At 36.7% G+C, this 24,358-nt stretch overlaps 1 long non-coding RNA gene across 1 annotated transcript; it reads right to left on the minus strand.

Moving 5' to 3' along the window:
- Positions 1 to 14,266: 14,266 nt before the first annotated feature.
- On the minus strand, positions 14,267 to 15,618 carry LOC144367735 (uncharacterized). Its single transcript, XR_013427261.1, has 2 exons — positions 15,480 to 15,618; positions 14,267 to 15,070 (listed from the first exon to the last, which is right to left on the minus strand). It is a non-coding gene; the product is annotated as an uncharacterized LOC144367735 (long non-coding RNA).
- Positions 15,619 to 24,358: the final 8,740 nt, after the last annotated feature.

Raw genomic sequence — 24,358 nt, forward strand, 5'->3', positions numbered from 1 at the left:
GTGTCCCCCCTGAGGCAGCACACAGGTCCAGGAGGTTCTCTGAGGTCTTCCCAGGTACACAGCTCACATATCATCTCCTGATTTCTTGCAAGTTTCACCCGGGGAGAAGGCACACAATGGGTTTAGTAAATGTATGAGCTAAGTCCCGGTGGTCTGCTGAGGATGCTGCTGCTCACTGCTTTCAGCTGCAAATGAGATCCCCCATGCTTTTTCTAAGCTCATTTATATACTTTGGCTGCAAGTTTAGAGTTTACAACACCCTGAGCTTTGCATCTGAGAGTCTTGAATTATCTTGTTATAATACTGCTCCCTGTGAGTGGTTTCAAAATTTTACAATAATGTTTATTTTGCATGAGTGGGATTATCTATGTATAATTACTACAAGTAGGTATATTCCATATGTTATAAAAGTTAAATTTTTACTTAGAAATCATAGCCAAGGAATACTTTTTTTTTCCAATGAAAGTAATTTAAATTGAAGTAAGACCCTCTAATACCACCATCTGTACAAGTAAATTACTTTCAGAGTAATTAAATATGCATATCTGAGCCATGTACTGTACAGATGAACCAAGTTTTATTGAAGCAATATGCTTATAAATCCCCTAGGTATTAAAGATGAAGAACCAATGGCATTTTATATTCATGCAGATATAAATAAGCACAAAGATATTTGAGCAGTTTCATCTTTTTCAAAAATACACTTTATCAACTTTTCCTAGTTAATTAATAGTTTTCACCAAATAGGGTGATCATCATTTTTACTCGTCTAATGTTCTGCATTGACTTAAAGCTTCACCAGCTATTTTCATGTTGTTTGTATGCCTGGATTTATGATCGGTACCCACTCACTTATCTTCCTCGGTTCCCAGGGAGCAGAGCAATGCAGTGAAACTGGAATCATTAACTTGTCTGAATTCATAACAGTTAGACCTGCCCCTCCATGAAATAGCCCTGCACAGCCAATTGGAATTCATGGCCACGGCCCTTTATTGCATCATCATGGTTTATAGTCCAGAACAAATACAAACACAGAACTGAGCCATAACAATGTGATGCTTCTGACCTGCCAGCCCACCTTCTGGGACTTTGCCTGATGAGTTTACCTGAGCACTGCATGGGGTAAAAGCAAAGGGAACCCTCTCTGTAGTTCTCCCTTGTAAGGCCTGACCTCAAGTCCCTAGTCCATATCTTTGACCTTGTCATCACCACAGTAGGCGGCCCATCTCAACCAGGAAAAACAGTCATTTATGTAAGGTCTCCCAGAAACTCGGTCTGGTGAGGGCTCGTTGGTGTCAGTTTAAAAGTGGTTTCCCGCTGTGGTGAGACACCTCAGTTGCTTTTATAAAACATTACCGTCTTCCTTACATGAGCCCACAAGTGGGCTGGACCCTGGAAATGGTCTAATAAATTGAAGGCTACCAAAAGAAGGCTTGTTGTCAGGGAAGTTTTCATTCCAGATGGGATGTCTTTCTCTCAGATTGTTTGTAATCCTGGGGAATTTGGTAATAAATTTTCATTTCCTTCACATCGATAGTTCCCATTAAAGTCAAATTAAATGCTTATCAGAAGGTGTGGGCTTTTTCTTATTTTTAGTATCCTCTCATCTCTGTAACTATGTTCAAAGTGTATAAAACCTGCAAGGATAAGGAACATTTTCTAATTTACTCTTACCTATCCTTCAGCAAACAGACCAAGTGAATAAATGCTGTCTTAAACCAAATAAATTTCAATTGCTTTTGGAATAGAGAAACAACAGGGGATCCACTACATATTTTGCCATATTGTCTTTTTTTTTTTTTTAAGACGGGGGTGAGGGGGAAACATTTGACTTTTTTGTTTATAATAAGTTAAATGGGACACAAAAATGCAACACCTTTAAGAGTCGGATTAAAGTTCCACATAATACCATTGAGAATGCATGTAAAGCTCTGATAGAAATAGGCTGTGTTGTTCTCTATATGCAAAGGAGTCTTCTTCTCTCTTCGGGAAGAAGTCGTATTAAAACCTCTTGTTCACTGTGTTCTCATTGCAAAAGTGATTTTCAAGGAGTGTCTTTTCGCCAGTCAGAGTTTAAATGCACACTGCATCATTGGCAAAGTATGAAACAAGGGCAGGTTATATAACTTCTCTGTGCCCCAGTATTCACACCTTAAAATAGGAATAATAAAATTACCCACTTTCTAGAGTTGCTGTAGGGGTCAAATTATATACATGAAACATGCTGAAAAGGGTGGTTGACACATTGTATGTATTTTCCTAACTGATGACCATAAGGAGGATGACCATGTCTTTTCCTTCACAGTTTGTTTTAAAATAAACCAAATTAGAGTCCTTTTTGTACTTGTAAGTTTAATGATAGCATTATTTGTACCTATAGCTTTACATATCTTGTGTGTGTGTGTGTCTGGTTGATACTAATCCCCAACCAAACTCTAAAGTCATCAGGAAAGGGACTCTTCAGCCACAGCCCCAGATTGTAGCATAGCACCTGTTGGAGAGCAGACTTTCAGTAAGTACTTTCTGAATCAATAAAGTTGTATTTATTTAACATAATGACATGCAGAATATAAAGAGTTGGCAATGCTGCATCGACCTCCGTATTTCCTAAAGTTTTCCTAGGAATGAAGTCTGAACAGTTTGGGAAGCTTAGAAGCTTCCACCATTGCCTTCAGAGGTTCGTTTAACTGTTGTACTCCTTAATCACAAGCCTTTTCTTTTTAATTTAAACCCTTTCTACTATAATAGATGTTCCTTTTTGTTTCAATAAAGAAGGGGAAAGCTGTTTACTATGCTTCACAGTAACGTTCTCGCAGAGATAACTAGCATGATGTTTTGGTCTCTACAGATAAATTGAAATGTTATCCAAAACTCACTATAGATTCCAAAGACAATTGATAATATGAAGCAGGTCCAGTATATCTTGGAGAAGTTTAACCATATATCTTATTTTAAAAAATGTGTATAAAATTTGATTACCTTACTCTCATGTAGTCTGGATAATTTTTTCCCCTCCCTTTCTTTTTCTCAAGACATGTGCTTAAGGTTGTAGACACTGCTTGCAGACACTGTTTGCAGGGGTAAAGTGTGGCTTCATTGGGGATTTTCAATGAGGTTCCAAGTCCACTTAATCTGAAATTCTGACTTTAGTATCTGTGCTGCTAAAGTGAACACTCTGAAGCTCTGAATTCTCTCAGGCCTGCTAACCCAGTGCAGAAATTCCCTAAAATCTGCAATGCTCTATGAGAAAAATACCTGAGTATAATCTGTGTACTATTGACCTTGATTGGAAACCATTGTTTAGAAGGGGAGCAAGAGGTGGCTCTGGCTTTTGTTTTCCTCATTTTCTGCAATGGTTATACATGGCCTTTCTTAGGTAAAAACATTTGATAGTTCTTAAAATAGTTGACTTTGGCTTCAGGACCATCTGTGGTAAAGTTTTAGAACTCTTAGTATACCATCATACAAACAAACAACTCTCCCTAAACCTCCTAAAGGCATGACATAATTATAGTGACAATCATTTTAATTATATGCCGCGTGTGCCTCACACAGAGTTGACGTTGTGAGCTGTTGAGCTTCGAAGGTCTGGGAGGATTAGTAGGGACTGGTGAGGGGAACAGGATGGAGAATTTGCTAGAAGAGATTAAAAGCCAAACTATTACAGGAGAGTCAAGGTAGTTGAAAGAAGCAGCAGATAAGTAGCTCTCTTTAAAATGTTTGCTTTCTCCAGGCATTTCAACCAAATATGAAAGCAGCTCATATTACCTTTAGTCTCTAAATACAGAGAAGTAAGAGAATGAACATATCTCTAGTTTGCACATTTTCTCCCATCAAATTTCAAAATACCTTTCAATGAAAACCCAAGTAGTAGAAAGTTTACCCGAAAACTTGGCTCTTAAGAAAGTGCATATTTTCTTATCTTGGATTTCAAAATGTATGGTTTTGAATACACTGTGAAGTCATCTTCCAATTCTTTATGCTACTCTAAATTATGGACCCTCCAACACAATGCACTTTTGTATATTCACAGATATAAGCCTATATTTGTTTTGAATACATCTCTCACTCTCTACCATCCATCATCTAAAATTGTAGGTAAAGTCAAAAATTCATTAGTAATCAACATTATTATGAAACTTTAAAACATTTCCATGCGAGGAAAAATTTATAATTCAATGAGGAAAATGGTTTCAAAGTTTGAGCTGCTTACTTTTTAGTATTTTCTACTTTAGTTTTTTTTTTCATCTGTTTTTGTCATTATTGTATGTCTTTTTTTGTTCTATTAATGATGATAATGATTTGATGATGTTTTTACTGGGATCCTTCTGGACCATGGCTTATTATTACCAAAGGGACCCAGAAGTGGGTCCATGAATCCAGGGACTGAATCCATGAGCATATGACCCCTTAAAGAAAATGTGCTTAAGGTACCAACTCCAAGAAGCATCCAACAGCATTTGTTCTAATCTTCTGATACAAATAAGGTTTCACCACTTTGCTTCTGAGCATTATTGATCTAATTTGTGTATTTTCAATTTTGTTCAACTCCTGGAAATGAACACTATTTGATATGCATTATTTCTCAGGCTCAGAGGAACAAGGTGAGGTGTGGGGGAGATTGAAAGCTTTTTCTTATACTACAATGGGTATGTTTATGCTTGCTTGTGACCTTTGAGAGCAAAACTATGTGCACTTTCTAAAATTATTTCAAGTTCTAAAATAAAGTAGGCTTCAAAAGCAATACTTTGTAAATGCTGAGGAAAATAACAGACTGTTCTTATGTTTACAATTCTTCCCTGTTATATGGATTGAATTTTAAGATAGATTTTTGTCTATGAAATATCATAGTCATTTAAATTGTACTAGCCTGCGATTATGCCACAAGATGGTGTCTTCTATTTAAAATAGTTATTTTGTCTCCTAGGATGTTTATTTGAAAGAGTTACACTAAATTAGAGTTTCTACTAGAGAAGGATTGAAACTCCAGAATTCATTTTAAAAATTGACATGCTTCAAGACAAAGAAAACTTATACATTTTGGGGACTAGCAGAGGCAGCATCTCATGACATACTGAGGCACCATTTGGTGCTTAAAATCCAGCACCAGCTATGAACTTGGCATTAGCTTTGAGAACTCTGGAAGGATATAATGAAGAACAAATTGTAAAGTAGCATCTCACTTAACTATTTTCTCATTCTGGAAATTAAGAAATAAAATAAGAGCTACTTGTATGACAATATATGTATATTCAATTAAAAGAGAAGCTAGCGTATGTATAAAATAAACACTATTTAACTTCACTAGAGAAAGGCCTTATCAAGCTTAATCACAAATCCACTTAGAAAAAGAGAAAGTTCTGATGAAAACACATTAGGATTTCCGAGCTGAAATTAACCTCTTGTGTTAATTACCTATCTGAACCTAACCCCAAACTATGGCTGGGGAAAGGAGACTATTTCCAAATTGTCTGTGAAGCAACATTAATCAAAACAAAAATTAATATAAAACTATACCAGGTGGTCTTTCACTTCTGGTCACAAGGGAGTAACAGATCTAAACCTCTCCTCAGCAGCTAGAAACTGGAAAACAATATATGCAATACCACTATTTAGAAAGTAGACACTCTGCATCACAGGACTGTGATTCCTAAGGAGGTGGGGGGAGATGAGTCCATGACCACACCAGGTTTCTGCCTAGAGACAGTTTCCAGACCAGGGTCCAGGGAGGGTGAACCCAAACAGAATGCAGATGCTCTTCAAAATGAGAAGGCATGGGTCCTTTCTCCTGGAGGTTATAGAGGCTAGAGTTTTCAAGAAATGAGGGAGTACATATATATATATATATACAGAAAGGCTTCAGAAGTCTGTATAAAGTCTCTCAATTTTTCTAGGAAAAATATTTTTAAAATCTCAGAAATATGAGACAGGGCTCTAACACACATCTAAGTCACTTAAATAAAAAAAATTTTAAAAAGAGGGGCTGGGGCATAGCACCTACCTTGCACGTGGGAAGCACTGGGTTTGATCCTCAGCACCACATAAAAATAAATAAATAAATATATTGTGTCCATTTACAACTAAAAAAATTTTTTTTAAAAAAGAGGATGTGGTAACAGGGATTAAAAAAATGGAGAAATAATTGCCCCAAATTTTCCAGATTTAATTAGAGCATAAACCTCCAGCAGATCCAAGAAGTATGTTAAACTCCAAGAAAGATGAGTACAAATACCTTAAAACCACTCAAAGAGAAAAACTCTTAAAAATTATTAACACAAATGCACACTTCTTATCAGAATATTAGCATTATAGGGGCTGGGGTTGTGACTCAATAAAACTCTAGGTTCGATCCTCAGCAACACATAAAAATAAATGAATAAAATAAAGATAATGTATCCATCTAAAACTAAAATGTTTTTTAATTTAAAAAATGAGCTTCATAAAAGACAATAGAATGCCATCTTTTAAGATGCTGTAGAAAAAAATAACCTGTCCATCTTACATTCAATATCAGTGTAAGTATTTCAGAAATAAGGAAGCAATAAAGTTTTTTTTTTTTCCAGAGAAGCAAAAGCTGAGAGAATCAATTGCCAGCAAATCTCTACTTTAGGAACTTTCATAGGAGTTTCTTCAGACAGAAAGAAAATATTAGCAGATGGAAACTTGGAGCTTCACAGTGGAATAAAGAGTGAAAGAAATGGTAAATATGTGGATGTAAACACAGAAGACTCCTACTTCCTCATTTTACAAATTTCTTCAAAGAAAATTGGTTATTTAAAGCAAAAAAAAAGTTTTATTTTTAATTTGTAGCTCACAGAAGAAAATGTATGACAACGTTATGGTCTGGCTATCCAGTGTTTCCCCAAAGTTCCTGTATTTCTGCAGAAAAATTCAGAGGCGAAATGATTAGATTAGGAGACCCATAACATGATCAGTCCATCCTAGTTTGAATGGACTGACTGGTGGTAACTGTAGGCAGGTGGGGTCTGGTAGGAGGAAGTGGGAGAAAGTTGCATCATCCCTATAGCCCCTTGTTCCTCCCTCTCTCTGCTTCATGACCCTGTCATGAGAAAGATCCTTCCCCCATAATGTGCTGCCTCACCTTGGGCCCAGAGCAAAGGAGTCAGTCATCTATTTTCTCTGAAAATGTGAATCCCAAATAAACTTTCTTTCTTCTTAGTTGTTCTCAACTGGTATTTTGGTCACAATAATGAAAAGCTGACCAAAACAAACAATATAAAAGATATGCAATTATAAACTCTCCTAAGATTCCTATATCCCACGTAATAAGGAATTATATTTGAAGTAGACTATAGTAATTTAAAACACACCATTTAAGTCCCAGAGAAAGCAAAAGTATAAAACAAAGACAGATAATTGATACGCCAATAGTGGAAACAAAAGAGTCTTATAAACATACTCAATCCGAAAGGCAGGAAAAAATGAAAACAGAAACAAATTAGTTAGAACACAGAGAAAAGACATAGAAGGATTATAGATTCAAACTCAGTTATACCAATCATATTGCTACTAAATGTAAATGGACAAATGAGTTCAGTTAAAAGAAAAAGATTCTCAGACTATATAAAAGAAAGCAAAACTCAGCTGTAGGGTATCGCTAAGAAACTTTAAGTACAAATATACACATAGATATAAATGTGAAAAACTATACTCTGCACATCCTCATTATGAGAAAGCTAAGGTGACTATGTTAGTATCAGACAACATAATTTTCAGAAAGAGAAATAGTATCAGCAACAGAAATATTTCATAATGATAAAGAAGGTATTATAATTCTAAAAATGTATGCAATAAAATAAAATAAACCCTGAAGAAAAACTTGAAAAAAATTGAAGCAAAACTTAAAACATCAATTTCATGATGAGAAAAACATCATAAGAATTCCCATGGAAAGGCTTCCTGCATAGTACTTGACTAATTCATGTCAAAATTATTAAGGGAATCAAAAAACAAAGGAAAATAATATCTGAGAACTATCATAACTGACAGAAGCTTAAATGGTATAATGGGTAAATGTAATATGATATCCTAGGTAACAATCTTACAAAAAGAAAAGGAACATGAGATAAGAAAATCTGAATAAATCTTGATCTTTACTTAATAAAATGTATATAACTAGTTCATTGGTTGTGAAAATTACAAAAATAGCAATATAACATATCAATAAAAGAAGAAACAAAGTATGGGGTATATAGGAATTTTCTGTACTATAGCCTTAGTCTGTTCAGACTGATGTAAGAAAATGTCACGAATTGGGTGACTTATAAACAAAAAATTATTTTGTACAGTTCTGGAGGCTGGAACACCAAGATCAAGATCAAGGCACTGCAGATTTGTTGTCTGGTGAGGGCCATTTCCTGGTTCACACCTTCTTACTGTATCCTCATATAGTGTAAAAGGGACAAGGCAGTTTTCTGGAGCCTCAAAATTTTAAGAGGCACTAATCCCATTCATGAGGGCAGAGCCCTCAGGACCCAATCACTTCCCCAAAGCTCCACCTTCCAATGCCATCACATTTATGGTTAGGGTTTAGCATATGAATTTGAGAGGATCTCAAACATTCAGACAATAGTAACTAACTTTGCATTTTTTTTTTTAGTTGTACATGGACAAATACCTTTAGTTTATTTATTTATTTTTATGTGGTGCTGAGGATTGAACCCAGTGCCTCACACATATGAGGCAAGCGTTGTACCACTGAGCCATAACCCCAGACCTAACTTTGCAAGTTTTGTTTGAAAATCTAAAACTGTTCTAATGTAAAATTTTTCCTTAAAAAGAGAACATAGTCATAGTCTGGGAGAAAATTTTTGCAATGTTGATAACTGATAAAGATTTGCACACAGAATATAGCAAACATGACATCAAATCAATAAGAAAAAAAATCATATAATTCTAAGGAAAAAATGGCAAGGAATATGAACCATCAATTAACAAGACAGACAACCCTAATGACCATAAACATATGAAAAGAAATACAACTTTACAATTCATAAGGGGAATATAAATTTAATTTACAATATGATTTAAATACCATATGATTTTTAAAATCTTAAATATGATTATGTAGGAGAGGAAGTATAACAATGGTACTTCTCATGCTCTAATTATAGAGTGAAAATGGGTCAAACATTCTGGAAACCTATTTAATATTTAATAGAATTGAGGATGCACCATGAGTCAGCCTCAAAGTAAATATGAGAGAGAAATTTTATTCCTACTGGTATATTCATATAAGTAAGCTGATATCTACTGATATTCTAGGGCCCCAAATGGCATAATTTTAAGGGAATCATCTGTCAGATCTTTAAACTTGAAGGTACTCTTTGTAAAATGGAGTCATTAGAAGACAAATTGGTTTATTCTCCCATCTTACCTAAACCCAGCTTCAAAATCATCCTTTTTGAAAAGAAAGATACTTCCCTTTCTCCTTTGCACCTTACCACCATGCATTGCCCTGAGTCTAAAAATCTCCACTCGCCAAAAAAGCATTTCCAGAATGCATAGCTCATGAGAGCCCTGGGACTGCAGGCACTAATCTTGGTGGGGAAACATTGAAGGGGGCAGTGCCTTATTACATCCAAGAGACAAGAACAAGACAAAGCCCACATGCTCTTATCTATCGTTTTATCTACCCTTCTTTCTTTCTATCTTAGAAATAGAATTCTAAAGCGAGATGGTTGTCATAGAGATGAGTATGAAAGCACATTTATTTGAATTGAAAAATGAAGTCATATATTTCTGACAGAAAATAAGTCTGATAGCTGTTTGTTTTGACAATGAAGACTGGATATGACATTTAAGTTAAATGATAGACATTTTCCACAAATCGGATTACGGAAATCTACTCCAACATTTTGGCCCAAATAAGTTTAAAGCATGAATACAATATATGATGTGCTGAAACAAGTGTCTTTTATAATTCTTAAATTTGGACTTTAGAAGTAAATGTTAAGTTTAAAACATACAGGGTGATACCTAACTTTCAAAAAAGCTGAATGTCTTAAAAGGATGAAGGAATTCTGATATATTCATACAATGCAATAATATGCACAGTTAACAAATAGATTTGTATGTATATTCAAGAGCCTCAAAAATGTTGAGTTGATGAAACCAAACAAGCTGTAGAATACATTCTTTGAATCTCATATCAATAGTATCCACTGAGAAGCTATTACAAGTGAGTATTATTTAAGGTGCTTGAGAAAATACTAATCAACAAAACAGAAAACTCTGCTCTTAGGGAGGCTCATATCCCATTGGAATAGGAAGACAAAAAAAGATAAAGAAAACCTAATAACAAACAAACAAACAAAATATCAACAAGTACATAATGATTAGAATTATCAAATGATGGTTAAGAATGGAAAGAAGAAGAGGATGTGCCACTATAGGCAGAGTGGGGTGAGGCACCATTGGAGTTGCAGTCTTAAATAGGGTAGTCAAATTTGTCCTCACAGAAAAGATGACAATTAAGACAAGGTCTGAAATACATGAGCTCATGATCCATGTGGTCATGCGTAGAAAGGGAGATTCAAACAAAAAAAATAGGAGAACATTGAGGAGTCCAGGTGGCTCAGGCAGAGTAAGCAAAGGAGGAGCATAATCAAGGGTGTCACAGCAGAAAGAGCATCTAGATTATGAAAGACCTAAGAGTCAATGTAGGGCCAGGAAATTAATCCATTCCAGTTATAAAATGATCACTAAACATAAGTTTAAAAAAAAAAAAACTTTACAAGTAAAGAGCAAGAGTGCCTTTCTGATTTTGTCCAGAATGGAATGTGGACAAAATCCTTCTTTCTTTCTTTTTTTGGGGGGCAAGGGGGGTTTACTGGTGATTGAACCCAGAAGTGCTTTACCACTGAGCCACTTCCCCAACCCTTTTAAAATTTGCAACAGGATCTTGCCAAGCAGCTTATTTCTCACTAAGTTGCTGCAGCTGGTCTCAAACTTGCTATCCTCCTGCTTCAGCTTCCCAAATTGCTGGGATTACATGCATGCACCAACATGCCTGGCTTCAACAAAACTCTTCTTATGCTCAAGATTTATTCACATTCATTGATTTCTACTAGTCTGGGGAGAAAAACTGAGGTGGGTGTGAGAAGGTAGATAGATACACAGTGTCAACTACATCAACACTGAAGTTTGTAACCACATCAAGTCAACTATGCATGTTTGCCAGAGGGCAAGAGAAGACAGATTTTATAAAGAATATCAAACAGCACAGTTGACATAAATTCTTCCAGAAAATAGAAATACACCCCAGATCATTGTAATGAAACAAATAACCTTGATATGCTATTAAAAGAACAGAAAACACAGGCTACTCTCTCCAATAAAATTCTTGTGGAAAATTCTTATGCAAAATATTAACAAACCAAATCTAGTGGTATATTAAAAAGATCATATGTTACAGCAAAGGATGTGTGAATTTAATATTTAAAATCCATAAATGTAATTCACGTTAAGAGGACAGAAAGTTATGAACATCTTAATAGATGTAGAAAAAGTATTTTATAATAATATCCATTTGTAGTAAAAAAAGGAATTATGAACATCTTCATAGATGTAGAAAAAAGTATTTGATAATAATATCTATTTGTAGTAAAAAAAAGAAATAACAGCTTTGCAAATTAGAAATAGAATGGGCCTCTCTTAATTTAATCAATAGCATCTACAAAAAGTACTATAGAAAACAACATATTCAATGAATTTTTGCAAACTTTCCCCTTGAAAACAGTCACAAGCCAAAGATGAGCGTGCAGGCTTTGCTAAAAGTCATTAAGCTGCATGCCTATAATCTCTGGACTTTTCTATAGGTAATGCATAAGTATGTAACCACGAAAATCGTTTTCTTGAGGAAATGGAGAAAAATTAGAAGGATAAACTAGGTTTTGTTTTTAAAATTGAACCTTTAATTAATTAAAAATAAATGATAGATTAAAAAGAAAAATGTTAAACAAATTTAATGGAAGAGCCCCAAACACAAATCTCATTAAGAAGAGTTGTAACAGGGCAATGTTACAGAGCATGAATGTGCCACAGAGCTGAGGGAGCCACAGCAGGCCTTTACACCAGTTCTTGTGAAGCACCAGAAAGATTTCAGACATGTGTCTTAGAAGAGCAGACATGAGTTTACTAGAAGAGACAAGAAAAGGAAAATGGGGACACTCTCAAAAGAGAGAATAGGTCCTCTCAGAGAGAAGGATGGGGTATCCCTCTATCTCTCGAGTTTCTTGGAAATTTCTTGGGAAATTTCCAGAGAGTCCCATATAGGTCCACCTCTTGACTTGACTGACAGCAGCATGCCATTGAACTTTCAAGTTTCCACTATACATGACAATTCTAGGTTACATTGAACCATAATGACCAATTCTCATTTGAACTTATTCTAAGAGATTTTATGTTTAGGGGGAATTAACATTATGTGCCTGAGCTGTGGAACCTGGTCTGTGAAAGGTTACAATATTCCCCACTTCAGAGTAACTTGTGTTCTTCCTTGCAGTATTTCAGGCCTGCATTTCTCCTTGCAGATAGCAGATTGTTTGCTAAAGAATGTAGCATATCCCAATAACTTAAGTCAGACAGGGCTATAGGTAAATTGCTTTTCTAAAAGAAAGCATGTGAGAGACAGCACAGGGTATCTAGTTTATAGAATTATTTCCTTCATCTCATTTTACAGCTTAGATATGAAGTGTCCCCCCAAAAGTTCTTGCATAAGATAATGCAACCCAGAGGTGAAATGATTACATTATGAGAGTTGCAGCCTAAATAGTGGATTAACCCACTGATGTGGATTAACTAGATGGTGACTTCAGGCTGGTAGAGTATGGCTAAGAAAGTAAGTCACTGAGGGTGTGCCTTTGGGATTTATATTTTGTCACTGGTTAGTGGAGCTCTCTCTGCCTCCTTATGGGCGTGTCCTGTTTGCTGGGCTTTTCTACCATGATGCTATGGCCCATCTCAGGGTCAGAGCTTCAGAATCAGCTGAGCATGGAATGAACCTCTGAAACTGTGAGCCAAATAGACTTTTCCCTCTCTGTGCAGTTCTTGTCAGGTCTTTGGTCACAACTATGAAAAGCTGACTAAAACACTCATGTTCCTACTGCTCACATCTGCCTGTTACCTATCAAAAGGAATTAGTACAAAAAGCCAGAAGAGATCCAAGTCTTAATTATGAACAGTGAGTAAAACCCAGAGTAGCAGTTATAAAGCAACCTGTTATAACTCCATAGGTGTGAAATACCCTGGTGCAGGTCTCTTTCTGGTCACTATGATGAAATACCACACTGGGTGGCTTAAACAATAGGAATTTATTTCTCTCAGGTCAGGAGGCCGGAGACCCATTATCAACTTGTTTAGTAAGGTTGGTTTCTCTAAGGTCTGTCTCCCTGGTGTGCAGATGACTGCTTCCTCCATGTGTTGTCTATGTGTACTCATCCCTGGTGGCTTTCTGAGTCCCTCAATTTCCTTTTGTAATTAGTACACCAGTCAGATTGGAGCAATGCCCACCCTACAGGCCTCATATCAGCTTAATCATCTCTTTAGAGACCTTATCTCCAAATACAGACACATTCTGAGATAATGAGAGTGGACATCAACATATATATTTTGGAATGAGACACAATTCAATCTAGTAACACCCACCAAAGTTGAAAGTTAACCAATAATGGGAATAAAAATAGGTTCTGCTGCATGCAGTTGGGGTTCCAGGTACATTATGCCATGGGACTTCCTTCTGAGCCTAATAAATGCAAGGAAAACATTCCCTCCACCCCTTTGAAAGTGACTTTGCCACTGTAATGGTTCTGTGAGAAGTGAAAGCATCACCCATCAGCAGTGATCATGGTAACCTGACCTCATGACCACAAGAAAGTTTAAGAGGACAAAAGGACTGTTGGAAACTGTTCTCCAAGGCACATGAATCCTGAATGATGTATGGAAAAGTAAGGGAAAGTTGGATTGGCTAAGGATAGAAAGGAGAATATTATAGGATATAGTGAAAGTAGCAAGGTAAATAGAGAAGCCTAAGTAAAAGCTGTAGCTTTACTATGGTTCTCTGGACATTGAAAAAAAAATGTTTATGGGGCTTAAAGATTTTCCTTCTATGATATTCTGCACAACGTTTTTACTAGTATACTAAATATTTGTTGAATGATGAATATTCGTTAAATAAGTGAACTGAGCCATGAACATGGTAGTAATTAATTTTTTGTGGCCAAAGTATCTGGGATAATTCTCAAGCTGTCATTTATGTTACTTTATTGGAAATAAGTCAAGAAATCATTATTTTTCTGTCCCAATGAAAGAGCTGTAAATAGGGGACGACCAGCTCTTCCTTACCAAAGAGAGAGTCAATAAGATCAGCAAGTACTTCTAGAAAATGAACTGCAAGGAACCCAGGAGCCAGCCAGATCCATTCACAGAAGAGTAAGAATTGCCCCCAGGAGCGATCATTCCTTTTTCAGTGCCTGCTCTTTTGTGGCCATCTTTATTCTTTCTTCTATTTCTACTTCTTTCTCATCTGTATCTGCCATTTTCTTTCTTCTAATGTCTCCTGATGGGTGTCCCCCTTGACTGTGGGTAAATTTCTTTTCTTTCTGTTCATCTCCTCTTCTTTCTGCCTCTCTTCCTTTTTTTTTTAAATTGTTCTGACAGTCTTTTTCTAGTTCACCTTTTTTCAGCAATCTACATCTTTTGCATTTAAATCAGTCATGACATAGAAATCAACTTTATAGCATTCATTATAGAAAACTACTTTTTAATATGAAGACCAGTCCAAACTTCATTTTATATGGCTCTAAGGGAAAATATAAGTCGTTTTTTTTCCAAGGATTGTCTCCTCAGTGTCACAGGGTACACGGAACTTCCTCAGGAAACTGATTCTTGGATTAAGTTAACATTCTCTCTTTGCTTAGCATGTCATAAGAGACTTGATAAAAATCAGCCATCGTTGCTTTCATTGTATTCCATGAGCCTTTCTGCTGACTGTCTAAAGTCTGTGAAGCCAGAGATCCCGTCAAGTGTTGTCCACCCCGTAAGCCCAAGCCTAGAACAATTATTACAAAATGAATGAATGAAGTGATGAGTTAAAAAAATTTTTTCAATCCATCCCTGTTTACATCTTTTCAGAAACAGACCTCTTTTCTCACTTATCATAACTCATCTAAAACTTCCTATTCATTCCACAGTTCCCTAAGAATGTGAAGACCAGAAATGGACCGTGGCAAAGTGATAATGAAGACATGCCCATGGGCAGCAGGTCCTAAGATAAATTCCGTAAATGTTAAAAATTTCGTGCTGTGAGCTCCTCTTTAAACTATAATGTGCTTTCTTCCCCTTTCTCTCTTTCTCCTCTACCTCTTAATGCTCCAGAAATATCTTTCCTAACATTGCTCTCCGCACCAGAGTAGCCTATACTGTCTCCCCATTAACCCCAATGAGCCTCTTTTACTTACAGTTCGATGCAGAACAGTGATTCCTATTCCCATCCCGCACTGCGTATTTTTTTTTTTCCCCTGAAAGGATAAAACACCGATAAATGAAGATAAATTGTTGGCTTTGTTCCAAGACAAGCTTGTTGTTCTAGGACCCCAAACTGTCTCAAACATCATTAAGAAGCAGCAGGCCACCCAAGGTTGTGCATCAATTAGCAATTAGGTCACACATTGGTTGGTTGGAGGCACTCAGCCTTTGGCCTTGTTCCTCACAGCACACCCAAGCAGGGCACTGGTATCCAAACAATGCCCACCCTGTTGTATCTTGTTCCTTAATTGGGATAACATCGAGATGCTAATGCGCGCAGGCCGGCTCTGTCACTCCAATTAGACCTCATTAGTGGCTCTGCCAGTGGTGACCACTGGAAAGTGATATTTGCTCTTGGGAAGGCTTTGTGAGGAGCTCCAAGTCCCTGAAAGTAAGATATAAGAATTGTATTATTTGCAGCAGCTAACTCTTTCCACAATTGTCTACCATGGTTGTCAATCAGTCTAGCGTTACTTTCCAAGGCTCAATTATTATACTATGATTCCTGCTACCTGGGGTGGTAGGTGGACTTTCCTACATGTGGCCACACTATATTATATGAGACTATTAATTGTCCTCTTTTATGGACAATTTCCTGGGTCCCCACATACAATTTCACTTGAAATACAGATGTGTTCAGAAACAGTCCTATGCACCCAAACTAACACCATCACTCTGAATCCAAAGATGCCCTATAGGTCATTTTTCAATGGATTAAAAAGCAAGAAATTGAAGACAATAAATTTGAGAAATACACAGAGAATTATGTGATTTGTTTTTTGTTTGTTTGTTTTTAATTTTTAAGCATGTACCAAGGGTATTTCAAAAGTTTAATTGTGAGAATGTTGCTGTTTACTTGTCACAGTGAGAAACTGATTGTTGGTGTGGCCAAATTTGGCAAGAGACACACACAGACATAGACACCACTTCTTGCTTTCTTTCTCTCTTTCTTTATTTTATTTTATTAGTTTTAGTTTTAGATGGACACAATACCTTTATTTTACTTATTCTTTTTATTTATTTATTTTGTGGCACTGGGATTGAACCCAGTATGTCACACACACACTAGACAAGCATTCACCACTGAGCCACAACTGCAGCTTTACAGATACCATTTCTGAAGATATTACAGTCCATGAACACTTAGTTTTAGAGGAGACACAATGTCATGTGTTATTAGGGTCACCGGCAAAATTCCTTCTGGATTATACCATGGTTAGACTTTACCCCACAATCCATGTGGACAGTTCTATTAGGTCAGGCTGGCATGGACATGCTTCCTCCACTGGGTTAGGGCAGGACTAAGAGGGGACATGGCTAGAGTCTCTTGCTATTATCCTTTGGTTCACTCAAAGGTGATTATCATTCTTGCTTTGATAGTTTTATTTTTATTTTTTCCTTAAGGATGAGAGCAATTTAAATAAGTGCCCTTTAATAAATAAGACTGGAGACAAATAGGTGATCAATACTAGGGGACATTCAAAAATGGCAGATCTGAGTATCTTGCTTGCAATTAATTGTTGCTAAAGAAGTATTTTTGAAAATTTATTTTTAACCATCTGTATTCCAACAGCTGCCTACACTACTGTCACCGTAGTATGTATCAAGATATTTGCCATCTAAAGAGCCTTTGGGAGAATAATAAGGTAAGGCTTTCCTAGTGGCCATTTCCATCATGCGATTTTCCCCTTAGTAACTTGCATCCTTCTTCCTGCCCCCTTGACTTGTGTGAGCAGTTGCTGCAGAGATGGCAGGATGTCAATGCCCCCAAAATTGAACCTGTGATTTGTTTTTCTTTGATTTATGTGCTTGTAGTCAATAAACTTTATAAAGGAAAGTATCAGACTGAACAATCAATCAAAGATAAACAGATTCCTGTCCTTTAAAAGCATTTCAGCCCAGTAGGTGAGTGTCTCATTCATCTTTTGCAGGCACGCTTTCGGCCTTTCCACTGAGACACAACCGACCGCTCACTACAGGCAGCTTTTCTACCAAAGGGCTGCTGCAGTTGAGCTGAGATTTATCAATTTCATGGCACCAGTGGTCCTAACATGGTATCATTTTCAGGATCTAAATGGTTAAGCATGGTGTTTGCATCCTGTGACCTGGGTTTTCCATTTACCTGAAGAGGGAGAAGGATGACTAGTTTTAAATGCTCTAGACTGTACTGTTCTATAAAAATTCATATTGTGCACTTTTTTCCCCCTATTCTAAAAAATCAAATCCCTTCCCAGCAAACGAGAATTCCCCCTTCGTTCTATTAGTGGTTTCTGAATCTTCCTTCAAATAAGGCAAATGTCATCCTGCATGTTTTGCTTCTCTGCAGCACAGATGGTGTGCATATGCAGATTGGTGATTTTCTAATCAATACAGTGGCACTTGGGAATATCTGTAAGTATTGTAATAATGCATTAGTCAGGAGTGATGTTGTAACACACTGAGATCATACACATAAATCTAAGACACCATGTCTAGACACTCCAGGGAAGATAGTATGGCATGGGTTAGAGCAGGCATTAAGGGAGGGCAATATTTCAAATATGATGGGAAAATAATGCAATTTACAGACTTTAATAAAACCATTGGGGAATTAATTTCAGTAGGGGTACATTCTCTCCCCAAACATTCGTGTTCTTATGTTTGCTTCATGGACACTTGTAATGAGATACGTTTCACCTGTTATCTCAGGCATAAACAGAGAATGGGATCTGTGAATTGAGCTAGATTTTTAATGTGCTGAATATGAAAATAATCCCTTTATAGGTAATGCTTTAGCTGTACAAAAGTGCATTATGCAAACAACACATAGACAGAATAAACCTTGGAGATTCAGAGTTAGAAGAGCTTATAAATTAATCTCCTAAGCACACCTTGAGCATGCTTAGAGAGTGCATTCAATCATAAAACTTGACCAACTGAACCTGCAAAGTTTTAATAGGGATGCGTTCGATGATGAAAAATGAAAATGATGTTAAATGTATGCCCATTTTTACACTACCCCAAAATTGCAGGCTGGCTTTACTGCAGCTTTCTCTGATGCCATTTGACCTTGAATCTTTCATTTTAATCAACCGACACTTTAAATTCTGCAGGCTGATAACTGTCCCAAACTCAGATACTTACTGTGACACAAATGATTTGATAAACGTGTTCAATTAAACTTAGAAGGGAAACCAGTGTTTTAGAGCAGAAAACAGATACAAATCCCTGCCGTCGACTTTTCCTGTAAGGGTCCAGCAGCAGCTCTTGGTGGCACAGACTACTTACTTCCTCTGCCTTCCTGTTGTCATTTGGAGCCATTGCTGCCTAAGTGAGAAGTCTCCTTAAGTCTCAGGCCAGCTCTGTGCTTCTAACACTCTGGAGGCTTTTCAATTAAAATGCGAGAGAAGCAAAGGCTAGATGAAATCAACCCAATTATCTCTGTAGCCATAGAAATGCACATGACAAATGAACTCCAACCTTTTTCTTTCTGATGACAACTTGGGCTCTGAATAGAAGTGTGATTTTTTTTTCCTTTCTTTCTTTTTCTTTTTTTTTTTTTTTTCTTGGTGAGTATGAGGAAGAATGTGGTTTTTCTTCAGTGTAGAGTGAAAGCCACTTATTTGGCAGGATACCTCAAGGCAAAATGCTTCCAGCACCTGTACAATTTGGTTCCATGCAGCCTTAAGCTTAGATTTTTTTTTTTTTTTTTCTCAGACTACCATCCAGGGAGAAAATTCGTCACAGCATCTCATTTGTAAAAAGTCTTTTCTTGCAACTTTGGCGATTCATTTCCTTATTTCTGACTATATTGGTCTGCATCTTTCTTTCAAATATTGGTTTTGATGGAGGAATAAAAACACACATAAGAATGTATTCATCTGTTTTATTTCCTAAGCACTTGAACCTCTTCCTTCTTGATGGAAGGCCATTTGATCACTAATACTGGACAGACACTTTACAGAAATGGTAGAAGCTCAGCAAGAGTGAGATCAATTTACAGTTTTCTATATTGATTATTATAATGATTTTTAGATCATTGACACACCCAGTGCTCACTTAGTAAATGTTGCTTGGTTCAGAGAATAACCATGGACGTCCTCAAAAATATCCTAGTGAACAGGTAAATAGTGTCCACTCAGAATGGGAAATATTGCCCTCCCTTTCAAATTGAAGAAACATATAAGATTCATTTCCTTCTTCTTCCACAGGTTTTATTCTACTCCATGATTTTCTTTTTAACCTCAGCAATTTTCCTGCCAAACGCAGTAGGCATGAGTCTATGTGTTCTTTTGCTTCATTGGTCTTTCTACAGTTTGCAATATTGCTGGAGATTATCCCAATTCAATTCTTCGTCATACAATAATCAAAACTTAAACCATAATGTTCTTTTCACATTTTTGCCTCTGCCCTATTCTAGGGCTGTTTCAATGCCCTAGTTATACATGTAAACATTTTATGACGGCTATAATCAAAATACATAAATGTTTAAGAATACATCTTGGCAAACACTAACAAATCCTCTCATTTGACTTGCATTTTATAATCCATTCCACCAAAATCTGATTACCCAATGTCAGTGTCTCTTGGCCCCAGATGAATTTGAGAAGGTGATTATGTGCATTCACTTTTGTTTAACATTTCATAGTTTACAAAGTGCTTTGGGAATGTGAAAAAAATAGTGGTCTTGGTCAGGATAAAGGGCAAGTGGAGCATTTATGCTATTTATGGTTATCAAACAGCATTTATGCATGATCCTTCTCCTGGGATTAGGCTCTGGGCATCAGCCTGGAGATGGAGGATGATCTTGGTGAAGAAATAGGTTATCAAAAGGAAGAGATATGGATAGAGACACTGCCTCTCAAAGAGGGATGAGCAAGGGAATGGTGACTACTTAAATAGAAAAAAAAAATTAAAGGGTTCCTCACATCAAGGCCAAACATAAATAAAATTATTTTGTGGGAGACAAAATTCATTTGTTCAGCCATAAGTGGATCTATCATTCTGGATATTTGATTTCTAAAACCTATCAAATCTGCTAGACTTATGTATGGACAACTTTTAGACAACTTTTAAGGATGACGCTTAACTATCTTGCCCATGGGAATATCAGTGTGACAGAAGTACACAGGGAAGATGTCCCTAAAAAAAAACGTTTGTTACCAGACAAAACAAAAAATCCCTGATTTGTTGGGCTTAAGTCTTTGTCTTGTTAAATTTCAAATGTTCCTGCAGAAGATAGCATTTTGTTAGTCATTTACACTTCAGAATTAATGACAATTTCAGATCCTTACCTGACAACAGATTTTTAACCCACAGCTTCAATGGCGGGGAGTGCCTCAGAAGAATGAAGGAATGTGTCACCAAATTGGGGCACTAGGGGTGCCAGAAGAGATGGGGAGGAAGTTAAAACAGGAAGCCAGGAAACAGAAAATTCACTTCTTTATTTACCACTAATGCCTTGAGCTATTCCTGCTGTTGTCATTGTATTCCCTGAAGTTGAAACCACACAACAGGTATTGCTAAGATAAGCCTTTCTTTGTATATTCTCAGCACTTAATTCAGAACTGAATGAAGAACCATTAGCTGCTCCTCTCCTGTGGGACAACAAGCCCCGAAGGTTTGAGCACCTGGTGAAATGCAGTTTTTCTTTTTTCTTTTTTTTATATAATTTTATTTTTTTATTGGTTGTTCACAACATTACAAAGCTCTTGACATATCATATTTCATACATTAGATTGAAGTGGGTTATGAACTCCCAATTTTACCCCAAATACAGATTGCAGAATCACGTCGGTTACACATCCACAATTTTACATAATGCCCAATTAGTAATTGTTGTATTCTGCTACCTTTCCTATCCCCTACTATCCCCCCTCCCCTCCCCTCCCATCTTCTCTCTCTACCCCATCTACTGTAATTCATTACTCTCCTTGTTTATTTTCCCATTCCCCTCAAAACCTCTTATATGTAATTTTGTATAGCAATGAGGGTCTCCCTCCATTTCCATGCAATTTGCCTTTTCTCTCCCTTTCCCTCCCATCTCATGTCTCTGTTTAATGTTAATCTTTTCTTCCTGCTCTTCCTCCCTGCTCTGTTCATAGTTGCTTTCATTATATCAAACAAGACATTTGGTATTTGTTTTTTAGGGATTGGCTAGCTTCACTAAGCATAATCTGCTCTAGTGCTGTCCATTTCCCTGCAAATTCTATGATTTTGTCATTTTTTATTGCTGCATAGTATTCCATTGTGTATAGATGCCACATTTTTTTTTTTTATCCATTCATCTTTTGAAGGGCATCTGGGTTGGTTCCACAGTCTAGCTATTGTGAATTGTGCTGCTATGAACATCGATGTGGCAGTATCCTTGTAGCATGATCTTTTAAGGTCTTCAGGGAATAGTCCGAGAAGGGGAATAGCTGGGTCAAATGGTGGTTCCATTCCCAGCTTTCCCAGGAATCTCCATACTGCTTTCCAAATTGGCCACACCAGTTTGCAGTCCCGCCAGCAATGTACAAGAGTACCCTTTTCCCCACATCCTCTCCAGCACTTGTTGTTTGACTTCATAATGGCTGCCAATCTTACTGGAGTGAGATGGTATCTTAGGGTGGTTTTGATTTGCATTTCTCTGACTGCTAGAGATGGTGAGCATTTTTTCATGTACTTGTTGATTGATTGTATGTCCTCCTCTGTGAAGTGTCTGTTCAGGTCCTTGGCCCATTTGTTGATTGGGTTATTTGTTTTCTTATTGTCTAATTTTTTGAGTTCTTTGTATACTCTGGATATTAGGGCTCTATCTGAAGTGTGAGGAGTAAAAATTTGTTCCCAGGATGTAGGCTCCCTATTTACCTCTCTTATTGTTTCTCTTGCTGAGAAAAACCTTTTTAGTTTGAAATGCAGTTTTTCCGGAAAGCGGTGTTTAACAGCGATGCTGGGTCCTTTCTGTCTTCTAGTTCTCAGTGTCCTTCTATTTTCTGGTTCAGGTAGATTTATTGTCAGATGGCAGGTTACTGATGAGCCTCAGACTCAAGAGTATCCAGAGTGCTTGAGAGACACATTGTGCCCTTCCAGAGTCCATAGGTGTCTCTCTCTCTCTCTCTCTCTCCTCATCCCACAACCATTTGAGGCAACTGAGAACATCAAATGTCTATTCAGAACAATGCCAAATTCACTTGAATTAGTCACAAAATAATTGTGTATAATAAGAAGACTATTTCTCTCTCTCTCTCTCTCTCTCTCTCTCTCTTTCTCTCTCTCTCTCTCTCTGGTAATATTATTGGTAAGAATAATGAGTATGAAATATTCATGTTAATAATGCCATGCAAAAATTAAATATCATTTTAATGTATGTGCTTTGAATTAAAAGGCTAGAAAAGCCTGGTAAAGTAGATGAGCATTGGACTTGAAAATCAAAAAAGACCCAATATAAGTTCTGTTCCACCTAAGCACGTCCCATGTTTTACTAGAGCCCAGGATTCTTCCCTATAAGGGGTTAGGCATTGGGGTCTCTACTCAGACCAATAATTAGTGACTGTATGAACTCTTATGTGAGGAAGGGTGTGATTCTCAGTTCTGACGGAAAAAAGAACTTCCCAAGGCCAGGCAGTGGGAGGTAGAAAGCCCTGGGCCAGATTCAGCCACCCTGGAACTACATAAACTTAAAATGCTGCTCCTTAAATTACTTTAGGAACCTTTATTCTCGGAATACAAGATAATTTGAATATGTTATAAAAACATGCATACACATATAAAGCCAAAATTTTTCAATTTTACACTTTAAACAAAGCTAGAAATTATCAATACTTTGTATATTTAAACTAGAATGAGTTTTTAATATTGAGGTGAAGAAGCTTTATTGTGGCCTGCAGCACATAGTTGGTTTTCATATGTATTTCAATGTCTTCAAGCTTTTCCCCATCATTTCAAATATTTTATCAATCTTTGTTGCTTAAAAGCAAATGCCACATATTTTATTTCACCTTCATAGGACTAATGTCAGTGTGATAAAATAATTTCACCTTTAAAAAATACACACACCCACACACACAAGATTTTTGAAATTTTATGTGTTTTCAGATAATCATATGTTTTGCCAATACGTTCACACTAGTAGTCAGGAACTGTGACAGCTGGTGTCTAAGTTTCATTTTATGTCACCAGATTCAATATTAAAGAGCTACCATTGTGTGGTTAGCATTGAGTTAGGAAATCCCATGTGATCACACCATATCACAAGTTGGGAATGAACTTTGTGGTTGAGGAACTTATCATTTTGTGTTTTTAAAAAAAGAAAAAAAAAGTATGTTTTCCATTAATTGGCAATATACCCTGTAAATAATGTTGTTCTTTTTACACTGAAAACCATTTAATTCCCTATTATCTCACTTCATTAGCCAAATGTCCTGTTTAGGTAAGCTCTGAATATGAAGCACATTATACTGTTGCAGGAAAATAATATTTAGAAACAGCCTTGAACTGAAAAGAAAACCTAGCAAAAAAAAAAGTCTGTGCCAATGAAATGTATTTATTGTATTCAGGGCTTTTTCCGGGATCTGATTCTATGATGATTGACCTTGGAAATGAAATGGGAGCAATGTACTAAGTAAACAATGACTTCTGGGACAGACAAAGGACATGTTTGCAATTAGTTTTTCAGGAAAGAGTTTGAATATATGTAAGACCTTGGGCCAAATGAGGAATGTTTTGGGGACCAGAAAAATTTGATGTCCAACCATCCCATCTCTCTGCTCACCACTGCCCTCTCCCCTGCAGACATGTCTTCTGAAATGTAGTGAATACAAACAAGGAATGCCTTTAATGGGAAAAACAGTTG

This window comes from Ictidomys tridecemlineatus, chromosome 11, assembly GCF_052094955.1.
Source record: "Ictidomys tridecemlineatus isolate mIctTri1 chromosome 11, mIctTri1.hap1, whole genome shotgun sequence".
Classification (NCBI taxonomy): domain Eukaryota; kingdom Metazoa; phylum Chordata; class Mammalia; order Rodentia; family Sciuridae; genus Ictidomys; species Ictidomys tridecemlineatus.